The 12,066-nt window shown below is 39.2% G+C and overlaps 1 non-coding gene across 1 annotated transcript; it reads right to left on the reverse strand.

Annotated features, from left to right (window-relative positions):
• Positions 1-8,131: 8,131 nt before the first annotated feature.
• Positions 8,132-8,294, reverse strand: LOC119034531 (U1 spliceosomal RNA). The gene has a single exon (XR_005079580.2). It is a non-coding gene; the product is annotated as a U1 spliceosomal RNA (small nuclear RNA).
• Positions 8,295-12,066: the final 3,772 nt, after the last annotated feature.

Here is a 12,066-nt window from a genome sequence, read left to right on the forward strand (position 1 = left end):
TATTAAGACTTGTTTTGTGTCCTAACATGTAGTCTATCCTAGAAAACATTCCATGAATACTTGAAAAACATGTATATTCTTCTGATTTTGGGTAAAATACTCCAAAGACATCAATTAAATCAATTTGATTTAGGGTGTCATTTAAGGGCATTGTCTCTGTTTATTTTGTGCCTGGAAGATTTATCCATTAAAATCAGTAGGCATTAAAATCCCCAATTATGACTATATTTCTGTTGATCTCTTGCTTTAGTCTACAAAGATTTGCTTTACATATTTAGGTGCTCCTATGGTGGATGTGTAAATATTTACTAGGGTTATGTCCTCTTGTTGGATTGTTTCTTTTTCCATTATATAGAGTCCTTTATCTTTTACAATAGACTTTGTTTTAAAGTCTATTTTTCTATATAAGTATTACTACACTAGTTTCTCTTTCCTTTCCATTTGCACAAAGTATCTATTCTATCCTTTTACTTTTAGTCGTTGAGTATCTTTCAATCTGAGGTAGGTATCTTGGAGGCAGCATATACATGGGTCTTGTTTTCTTATTCATTCAGCTACCTTATGTCTTTTGTCAGAGTATTTAAGCCATTTATATTTTAGGCAATTGTTGATAAATACCTATTTATTACTTTTTTATTGTTAGACTTTTTTCCTCTTTTTTTCTTTCTCTTTTTCTTCTTCTTCTTAAAGCAAGTCCTTTAACATTTGTTGCAATATTGGTTTAGTGTTAACTACTTTAGATTTTTCTTGTCTGGGAAGCTCTTATTTCTTCTTCATTTTCAATGACAGTCTTGCTGGGTAAAGTGTCCTTGGTTGTAAGTCCTTCTTTTTCATCACCTTGAATATTTCATGCCATTCTGGCCTGAAATGTTTCTGTTCAGAAATTAATGACAGTCTAATTGGTGCTCCCTTGCATGTAACTACCTGATTTTCTCTTGCAGCTTTTAGGATTACTCAGTGTCTTTAAGCCTTGTCATTTTAATTACAGTGTGTCTTGGTGTACTCCTTTTTGGGTCCAACTTGTTCAGGACTCTCTGAGCTTCCTGGACTTGTGTGTCTTTTTCCTTTATCATATTGGGAAAGTTTTCTGACATTATTTCTTCAAATAGGTTCTCAATGCTTTGCTCACTTTTTTCTCCTTCTGGTATTGCCATGATACAGAGCTTCTTATGCTCCATGTTGTTCCAAAGGTTTCTTAATCACTTTTTATTAATTAATTAATTAATTTATTTATTTGCTGCTCTGTTGGGTTTTTTTTCTATCTTGTCTTTGAAATCACTGATTCAATCCTCTTCTTCATCTAATCTACTCTTTATTCCTTCCAGTGTATTATTTACTACAGATATATGTTCTTTATTTCTGACTGGCTGTTTCTATGGTTTATAATCATTAAACTTTCTATCTGATACATTGTTTGCCTCCATTTCATCTAGTTCTTCCTCTGGAGAATTCTGTTGTTTTTTCATTTGTGGCCTCTTTCTTCCCCATCCCCTCTTATTTTAGCTGCTCATTCACTATTAGTTCTCCTTCATTATTTTTTCAAATAAGTTTTCAATTTCTCGTTATTCTTCTCCTTCTGGCACTGATATGGACCCCAGCTTGTGGGCTCCTTGACATTGTGGATGAGATATGAGAAATTCACATGGACTACCGAGTCCTGTGGAAGAAAAGGGACAGCATGGCTTCTCTCAAGAGGAGAAAAAGCCTCACCCCTTGCTTTGACAAGCTTTTGTTGCTTTTCTGGGCACATTACATGATGGTTCTCATTTACTATGCACAAGTTCACTTTAGGTGGTTACCTTTTACAGAAAACAAAGGAGAGGATGCTGCTAATCACATCAGAGAAGGAGGATATTTGCAAATGCAAAGGGAAAAGTGGTTGAACTGGTTGCACTCATCCTTGGAAGGTTTAGTACAGACTTTAGAAAGTTACAGTAAGGACTTGCTGCCCCAATTCAGGGTGAGAAAGCTGTAGCAAAAGCAAGTCTCGTAGCAGTCTAGGTACAATGTAGGCCTGATTCCCCATGGAAGAACCTATCTGTGGGCATGGGTCCTGTCTGGGCCATGCCAAGCAGAATGGTCTCTTATATGGCACCCTATGATTTGGATGCTGGAATGTTTAAAGTTGTCCCAGAGGTTCCTGAGCCTCTTTTCTTATTAGAATTCTTGTTTCTTCATTCTGTTCTGGTTGAATATTTATTTCTTCCTATTCCTCCATACTGTTGATTTAAGTCCCAGTTTCCTTTCCCTCACTGTTGCTTTCTTGTACATTTTTCTTTATTTCACTTTGCATGGCCTTCACTTTTGCTCTTCTCTGACCATTTCTCAACCATTTCTGTGAGCATCCTGATTACCTGTGTTCTGAACTCTGCATCAGACAGGTTGGCTGTCTTCATTGCTTGATTGTATTTTTTTCTAGAGCTTTGATCTGTTCTTTGTTTTGGGCCATATTTCATTGTCTTGGTGCACCTGTTACATTCTAAGGGGCAGATCCTTAGGTATTCACCAGGACAGGGCAACACACTGTTGCTGTGTTGTATCGCTGTATGTGGGGGAGAGGCCAGAGAGGGAACAATGCTGCTTACTTAGCCCTTGGCCAGCTTTCACTCACTTCCTCTGCTACCCACAGCACCTACTGGTGCTGATTCCTGGGTGGGTGGGTTTGTGTACAATTTTAAGACCTTGTTGGTCTCTCCAACAAACTCTCCTGTGAGGCTGGGAGTTTCTCTTGCTGCCACAACCCCCACAGGTTTTTACAACCTGATGATTTGAGTCTTTCTTTTCCTGCAGTGGAACCATGGGTTGCACAGACTGCCTCACTCCCCAGTTGTTCCTCCTGATTTATCCACACACAAATGTGGGACAGCCAGCTGCCTCCTCACTCACACGGTTCTTCATCTGCCCCTTTGCTTTGCATCCTCTCTGCCCTGGCTGCCTTTCTGTTCCTCCTACCTACTGGATGAAGGTTTCTTCTTTAACTCCTTAGTTGTGGAACTTCCATACAATTTGATTTTCTGGCAGTTCTGCTTTGTTTTTGTTCTGTTTTGTTTTGTTTTAAATTTGTTGTTGTCCTTATTTTGGTTATGCAAAAAGGCAAAATGTATCTACCTCCATCTCCATCTTGGCCAGAAGTCTCTTTGTTGATTCTTAAAACTTTTTTTGTTTGTTTCAACCATAAAATCCTGATCACTATTTTAACACCCTGATTGATATTCTTTTTTACTGTTGCACATTTTTATTGTGTTTAAAAAAGCACATAACTGAAAATTAACATCTTAACCTTTTTCAAATGTATAGTTCAGTAGTGTTAAGTGTATTCACATTATTGTGAAACAGATATCCAGAACTTTTAAAAATATATTTTATGAATTATGCCATTACATTTGTTCTATTTCCCCTTCATTCCCTTCTACCCTGCACACCTCCTCCCCCACCATTCCCCCTTTAGTTTATGACCATGTATCTCAAGTTCTTTAGATTCTACATTTCCCCTACTATTCTTGCCCTCCCCCTATCTATTTTCTACCCATCATCTATGCTACTTATTTTCTGTATCTTCTCCCCCCTTCTCCTTCTTCCATTCCCCCGTTGCTAACCCTCCATGTGATCTCCATTTCTATGGTTCTGCTCCTGATCTGGCTGTCCTCTTAGTTTGCTTTTGTTTTAGGTGTGGTTGTTAATAACTGTGAGTTTGCTGTCCTTTCACTGTTCATCTTTTTTATCTTCTTTTTCTTAGGTAAGTCCCTTTAACATTTCATATAATAAGGGCTTGGTGATGATGAACTCCTTGAATTTGACCTTATCTGAGAAGCACTTTATCTGCCCTTCCATTCTAAATGAAAGCTTTGCTGGATAGAGCAATCTTGGATGTAGGTCTTTAGATTTCATGACTTGGAATACTTCTTTCCAGCCCCTTCCTGCCTGTAAGGTCTCTTTTGAGAAATCCCCTTTTGACAGTCTGATGGACACTCCTTTGTAGGTGACTGTCCCCTTATCTCTTGCTGCTTCTAGGATTTTCTCCTTCATTTTAATCTTGGCTAATATAATTATGATGTGCCTTGGTGTGTTCCTTCTTGGGTCCAACTTCTTTGGGACTCTCTGTGCTTCCTGGATTTCCTGGAAGTCTATTTCCTTTGCCAGAATGGGGAAGTTCTCCTTTATTGTTTGTTCAAATAAGGTTTCCACTCCTGGATTTTCCTCTTCCCCTTCTGGTATCCCTATAATTCGGATGTTGGAACATTTAAAAATGTCCTGGAGGTTCCTAAGCCTCTCCTCACTTTTTTGAATTCTTGTTACTTCATCCTTTTCTGTTTGGTCATTTTTTCCTCCTTCTGGTCCACTCCTTTGATTTGAGTCCCAGTTTCCTTTCCATCACTATTGGTTTCCTGTGCATTTCCCTTCATTTCAATTAGTTTAGCCTTCATATATTCCTCTAATTTGTGACTAAAATCAACCAGTTCTGTGAGCATCCTGATCACCAGTGTTTTGGACTGTGCACCTGAATGTTTGGCTATTTCTTCATCACTTAGATTTATCGGCCCAGGGGTTCTAAGTTGTTCTTGAGCCATGTTTTGATCTGTTTGTGCCTGTTAAGTATGAGGAGCGAAGCCTTAGATGTTCACCACGGTGGGGCCACCCAGGTCGCTGGTTTCTGATGCTGTAGGTGGGGACGGGGTCAGAGAGGGACAGTGGCTGTTCTCTCTGCTGCTTCCCACCACTGGGGCCTGTGTGGTCTCTATCACCACCGCTAGCTCCTTCACCGGTTTATCTGCATGCGCATGTGTGACCCCGATCAGCCCTCAGTGGGTTTGCCCACTACTCCACACCTAGGATCCGCCCACGGCTGCTGGAGCACCTGGGTTTGGTGCCCTGGACGGTCCAGTGGGTCTTTCCTGCCCGACCCCACCCTGTTGCTGGCTCTGCCCCTCTTACTGGTTTGGTTGAAGGGTTCGTTGTTGTCAGACTTCCGTGTAGTTCAATTTTCTGTGGTTTGGCTGCGTTTTTGTTGCTAAAACCTTGTTGTTTTTAAACTTGGTTGTGTGAGAAGGTGCAATGCTTCCACCTATGCCTCCATCTTGGTGGAAGTCTCCCAGAACTTTTTTTTATCCTACAAGTCTGAAACTCTGTACCTGTTACATAACAACTAACTTCTTTTCCCTTCCCCAGCTCCTGGTAGCCATATTCTACTTTCTATTTCTATGAATTTGCCTACTTTTAATGCCTCATATATGTGGGATTATATACTATTTGGGTTTTTTTGTTACTGATTTATTTATCATAATGCCCTCAAGTTTCATCTGTGTTGTAGAAAGTATTTGAATTTCCTTCCTTTTTAAGTCTGAATAATAGTCTACTCTGTGTGTGTGTGTGTTATTTTGTTTATCCAGTTACCCACCAGTGGACATTTAGATTGCTTTCATGTATTTGGCTATTATAAATAGTGCTGCCATTAACACGAGTGTGCACATATCTCCAGTATAATTGCTTTTGCATTACAATGGCAGAGTTGATGAGTTATGTCAGAAGACCCAGAGACTTTATGTCCTTCAACCCTAAAATACTTATCTGGGCTTTTAAAGAAAAGTTTTCAGAACTCTACCCTAGCCCAGTCAGACTGTCAAAGGCACTGATCAGACTCTCAGCTCTTTTTCCCAGGTTGGAAATATCTGGATTTCTGTTTCTATTATCTTGGCTTAATAATTCCTCACAGTCTTGCTACAGATCTTTGATGCTGTTAGAAAGGACATTTTATATTTCATTCAGCTTTCCTAGTTATTTCCAGTATGAATGTTGTTCTAAATTGTCAAAAGTAAAAATCAGGTATAGTATCTTTTAATACATTTCTTTTCTATTTTAATCAGCCAGAATCAGTTTCTGTTGATTGCTGTTAAGAAGCTTGCTTCATAATGTCTTTCTACTCGAAGATAAGAAAATAATTTCACTGAGAAAATATCCAGATATTTTGGATGTTTTACATTTCTGGGAAAACCAATGGAAAGAAAGATCATGGTTTTGACTAGATTGATAAGTACTGAGTATGAAGGATGAATTAGGTTTGCACTCAGAGGGCAGAGAGGAGTGTGGTTGGAACTTGGCTTCTGCTACTACCTTATCCAGGGTTACAGGTTAATAAGAGCTTGGTTCTACCTTACACGGCTGTGCCATGGAAGTGGAGTTCCTTCAGGAATCATGACTTCATCATACTACCAGATGAAGATCAAACAACTGAGGTTTGAGGTATGTGTGTTCGTTTGGTTAGCTGGTTGGTTTTTTGGTAACTCTTCATGTTGATGTATTATCATACTTATAGAAAAATTGAAACAATACTACAAGAAACTCTTTTATACCATTTACTCAGATCCACTAATTGTTTGCAAAATTTCTTTTGCTTCATCATTCCGTGTGTATACCTTTTTTGAACCATTTGAGAGTATGTTGCAGATATCACTAAACACTTTGGTACTTCCTAAGTACAAAAAAATTTTTTTAACAAATCAGGAAATTTAACATTGACATAATACTGTTATCTAATCCATGGTATATAGACTATTTTTCCCCTCTTGTTCCAGTAATGTCCTTTATAGTTTTTCTTCATATCTCCAGTTTAGAATCTAATCCAGGGTCATGTATGTATAGATTTTAATTAATCTCTTTTAATCTAGAACAATTCTGCAAATCTATCTAGATTTTGGTATCTTTGAAGAGTTCAGGCCAGTTATTTTGTTGATCAGTTTTTGCTTTGATGGTTTCTCATAACTACAAATTCAGTTTACGCAGTTTTGATAGCAACACCACTAGAGTGATGTTATCTTCTCAGTGCTTCTCATCAGGAGGCATGTGAGTCAGTTTGCCCAGTGATAGTGATGTAACTTTGATCACTTGATTAGGCAATATCACCATGTTTTTTTTTTACTGTAAAGTTACAACTTTATATTTGTAATTAATATGTCATCGATAGAAAAATGTTTTGAAACTATGTCAAAATCCTGTTCACCCATTAGTTTTAGCAAACATTAGTGATTTCCTAACTTCTTCATTCTTTCTGTGTTTATCCGTTGATCTTTCACAGTAAGGGGTTTTTCTTCTCTTCCATATATGTATGCATGACTCATCCTATACTTTCCCTTCCTGAGCTCTGGATCAGTCTTGTCTTTACATGGCCCTTGACTGGCTGAATTTTTAACAAAGTCCAGGAATACACTGGAAAAGGCAAGTCCTGATGTCTAACTACTGCCTTTCTGATCAGTAGCAGACAGAAAACTGCAGTATCAAACTGTCACCTCTGCAGAGAGGCTTTGCCTGCAGCATAGTCTGAAGGAGGCCCTCTGCCTCCACACCTGTTGACCTCTATCACTTAATCCTATGTTCTTTTTTTCACAGTGTTAAATCACTATCTAAAATTATTTTGTGTTGGTATATTTTTGTAATTTTTCTATTTCCTCAACTAGAATATAAAAGATCTACCAGTCTTAATTCATAGCTATATAACCAGAATATGAACCTGGCAGAGTTTATTTGTTAAATATATAAATGAATGATGTAATGGAATCCTTATGCTCAAAAGTCCTTTGAAAACACAACATTTGTTTACACCATTTTATATTTGTGGAAGATTTTCAAATGTATCTGCCCAGATTCCCACCATTCCTTAGAAAAGTTTCTTGATCCCATATCCAGATAGGAAATTTCTGTGTATGGTAATAACTACATCAGTGTTTTAGTAAGTGTTTTACATTTTCAAATATTTCTCTACCATCCTGTAGTGGATTGAAGTCACTTTGTTGCTTTTTGTAACTGTTATCCCAAAAGAGTATCAAGCTATTACTGTGGTTACTCTTTAAACTATTCTTCTTTCACTGGGTCATCTCTGATACCATGGTGCAATTGGAAAACCTAATTTAAGCACTTCCATCTCACTCATCTGTGAAAGCCATCATGTGAATGCTAATCGTGGAGTTACCATGCCTCACCTGCTCGGAGGTATGTGGAAGAGAATCCCCAAAGGTGTGAAGCAGTAGCGTTTAAATGTGTAGACATGGCAGTAATCAGTGCTTTTCCTCCTTCATGACTCATGAAATCTATTTAGTAAAATTCTGAGAAAATGAATCTCTTTTTTTCCCTTTTCTTCCCTCAGGGCAAAGCATGAACGCAAGCCCTCCTATTGTAAATTATGCAATCAAGCTTCCCATATTTGGAGAAATTGCAAGGGTCAGCACATCTGGAATGCAATGGATAAACCTTGCCTTGGGAAAACAACCTTTGCGATCACAGTATCTCCCCTGCCAGGTAAGTGTGAGAAAATGAATCTTAATTAGAGTTTTTCCAACCAGTGATCTGTCGGGTGCAAAATACATTTTAATTACCACACACCTGCTTTTCTTTCACAATTTCCTTAGGGATATGACTATGAATCTGTTTTTCTCTCTCATCCCTTTCTTTTACTTCATTTCCATAGACTGGAATTGAGGATGTACAGATTTTCCCTTTTCATAGCACAGTTTTCACCAGGAAGTATCACTTGAGACCACTCCCTTTCTGTCATTCAGTCTGATATAATGGCACATGGTGTTAGGACTCTCCTTACCCATCTGGTCTGTCCTGTGCAAAGGTCACAGACAGTTGGCCCCAACTCTCAACACATAGCCAGCACAGAATTAAAAACAAAACAAAACTGGTCTTGATAATTGAACTTTGGTTGTCTAAGATATTAACATTAGGAGAAGCCAGGTGAAACATCTACAAGAACTCTCTGTACTGTTTTTGTGATTTTTCTCTAAGTTGAAAGTTATTTCAAAATAAAGTTTTATTACAAAACTCTCTAGAACTCTATATTTTTGCCTTGTATACAATTGATGGCCTGAGTTTCACTAATAATTCAATTTAACTGAAATAAACAGCCTGAAGTTCATAAATAATTCACTTTAATCTTGCACTAACCTCTTCACCTATTCTTCCTAATATCCTCAGTTCCTGATTACATAATGCTCTAGATTCATTTCTACAGTTTGACATTTGATGTTGACCGTCAGTTTCTGAACTTTGTCTTTTTTTTTATTAAGAACTATTTAGTTTTACCTTATTTAGTCCTCCCATCTAATACAGCCACCAGGATCCTTCCCAACATGTAGGTTAGGCTTGCCAGGCCCAGAGCAGAACTAGGCAAAGTTTATATTCCAGACAGCCACCACAGATCCCCACCAATTCCAAAGCTTGTGGAAAAGTAAACATGCTCACTTTCACCTTTTACTCCCTTTATATCAAATACATCACTGTTAGTCCTTTTCCCGTGAACTTAGCCTGGAGAACAGGTTGACCTCCAGTGTCTTTCTCATTGGCTTCACCACAAAATCCCTCAGTCATCCTTACCAGAAGAGAGAATAGTTACAATAGGAATATTCCAGCTCAGGCATTAGTCTTCCACCTGTTTACCTAGTATGTTCAAATGGATACCTGCTCCAGTTTCGCACTTTAAATACACTGCTATACTATATTCTTACTGCTTAAAAAGATTACTAGTGAGCTTTTCTTCTCCCCTCTGAAGTAACATGTGAAAAAGAAAAAAATTAAAAACTCAAATCACCCATAATTCCTTGCCACAAGAAAAAAGAGATCACGACAGAATATACACATACACACACATAATATTTATTTTCTGATCTTCTGATTCTTTTTAATATATATTTTATTGATTATGCCATTACAGTTCTTTTATTTCCCCCTTCATTTCCCTCCACCCTGCATACCCCCTCTCCCACCATTCCCCCATTTAGTTTATGACCACGTGTCTCAAGTTCTTTAGATTCTACATTTCCCATACTATTCTTTTCTTCCTCCCTACTACTTTCTACCTACCATTTATGCTATTTATTTTTGGTACCTTCTCCCTCTTTCTCCTTCTCCCACTCCCCTGTTGCTACCCCTCCATGTGATCTCCATTTCTACGGTTCTGCTCCTGATCTAGCTGTCTTCTTAGTTTGCTTTTGTTTTAGGTGTGGTTTTTAATAACTGTGAGTTTGCTGTCCTTTCACTGTTCATCTTTTTTATCTTCTTTTTCATAGGTAAGTCCCTTTAACATTTCATATAATAAGGGCTTGGTGATGATGAACTCCTTGAATTTGACCTTATCTGAGAAGCACTTTATCTGCCCTTCCATTCTAAATGAAAGCTTTGCTGGATAGAGCAATCTTGGATGTAGATCTTTGGATTTCATGACTTGGAATACTTCTTTCCAGCCCCTTCTTGCCTGTAAAGTCTCTTTTGAGAAATCCTCTTTTGACAGTCTGATGGGAACTCCTTTGTAGGTGACTGTCCCCTTATCTCTTGCTGCTTCTAGGATTTTCTCCTTCGTTTTAATCTTGGCTAATATAATTATGGTGTGCCTTGATGTGTTCCTTCTTGGGTCCAACTTCTTTGGGACTCTCTGTGCTTCCTGGATTTCCTGGAAGTCTATTTCCTTTGCCAGAATGGGGAAGTTCTCCTTTATTGTTTGTTCAAATAAGGTTTCCACTCCTGGATTTTCCTCTTCCCCTTCTGGTACCCCTATAATTCGGATGTTGGAGTGTTTAAAGATGTCCTGGAGGTTCCTTAGCCTCTCCTCATTTTTTTTTTGAACTCTTGTTTCTTCATCCTTTTCTGTTTAGTCATTTTTTCCTCCTTCTGGTCCACTCCATTGATTTGAGTCCCAGTTTCCTTTCCATGACTATTGGTTTCCTGTGCATTTCCCTTCATTTCAATTAGTTTAGCCTTCATATGTTCCTCTGATTTGTGACTAAAATCAACCAGTTCTGTGAGCATCCTGATCACCAGTGTTTTGAACTATGCATCTGAAAGTTTTGCTATTTCTTCGTCGCTTAGAGTTATGGGCTCTGGGGCTTTGAGATCTTCTTGGGCCATTTTTTGTCTGTTCGTGCCTGTTAAGTACGAGGAGCGGAGCCTTAGGTGTTCACCAGGGCAGGGCCTCCCAGGTCGCTGGGTTGTGAAGCTGTATGTGGGGGCGGGGTCAAAGAGGAGCAATAGCGGTCCCCTCTGCTGCTTCCCACTGCTGGGGCCTGCATAGTCTGTGTCACTGCTCACTCCTTTGCCTTGTTTATCTGTGCTTGAATGTGTGACTGTGATCAGCCTGCCCCCTTGCACCCTCAGTGGGTCCGCCCGTTGCTACTCCACACCTGGGATCCACCTATGGCTGCCTGCATGCCTGGGTCACGCACCTGGGTCAGTCTGGTAGATCTTTTCTGCCCGACCCTGCTCCGCTGCTGGCTCTGCCCCTCTTACTGGTCAGATGAACAGTTTATTGTTGTCGGACTTCTGCATAGTTCAATTTTCTGTGGTTTGGCTGCGTTTTTGTTGCTAAAACTTTGTTGTTTTTAAACTTGGTTGTGCAAGAAGGCACAATGTTTCCACCTATGCCTCCATCTTGGTGAAAGTCTGATCTTCTGATTCTTAATTCAACAAAAGTTACCTACCAGAAACCTACAGCAAACTTCCACACCATGCTCAAGAGTCAAACATTCCCTTAGTGTTGGAAACAACTGAAGGATAGCTGCTTTTACTATTAGCATTCAAAATAGTATTATAGACTCCTTGCTAAGATGGAAGTATAAGTTGATACTCTTTGCCTCGTTGCACAACCAAAAGAAGGACAACAACAAATTTAAAAACAGAAAACAACCAGAACTACCAGAAAATCAAACTGTATAGAAGTCCAACAACCAAGCAGTTAAAGAAAAAAATTCATTCAGACTGGTAGGAGGGGATAAGATGGGGAGCCAGAATGGAGAGGACATGTGGCAAGGCAGCAGCTGGAGGACTGGGCAGGCAAGGCAGGGGGCTGGCAGACCAGGGCAGGAAAGGTGGTGGCTGGAAGACTGGGTGGTCCCACTTTTGCAAGCAGATAAACTAGGAAGAACTGGGAAGTGAGACAGACTGTACAAGCCATGGTTCCACTGAAGGAAAAGACAGCCTCAAAACCTCTAGCTATAAAAACCTGCGGGGGTTGCAGTGGCAGGAGAAATTTCCAGCTTCACAGGAGAGTTTGTTGGAGAGACCCACAAGGTCTTAGAATGTACA

The sequence above is a fragment of the Artibeus jamaicensis genome, unplaced genomic scaffold (genome assembly GCF_021234435.1).
Source record: "Artibeus jamaicensis isolate MK-2021 breed Jamaican fruit bat unplaced genomic scaffold, CSHL_Jam_final contig_335, whole genome shotgun sequence".
NCBI lineage: Eukaryota > Metazoa > Chordata > Mammalia > Chiroptera > Phyllostomidae > Artibeus > Artibeus jamaicensis.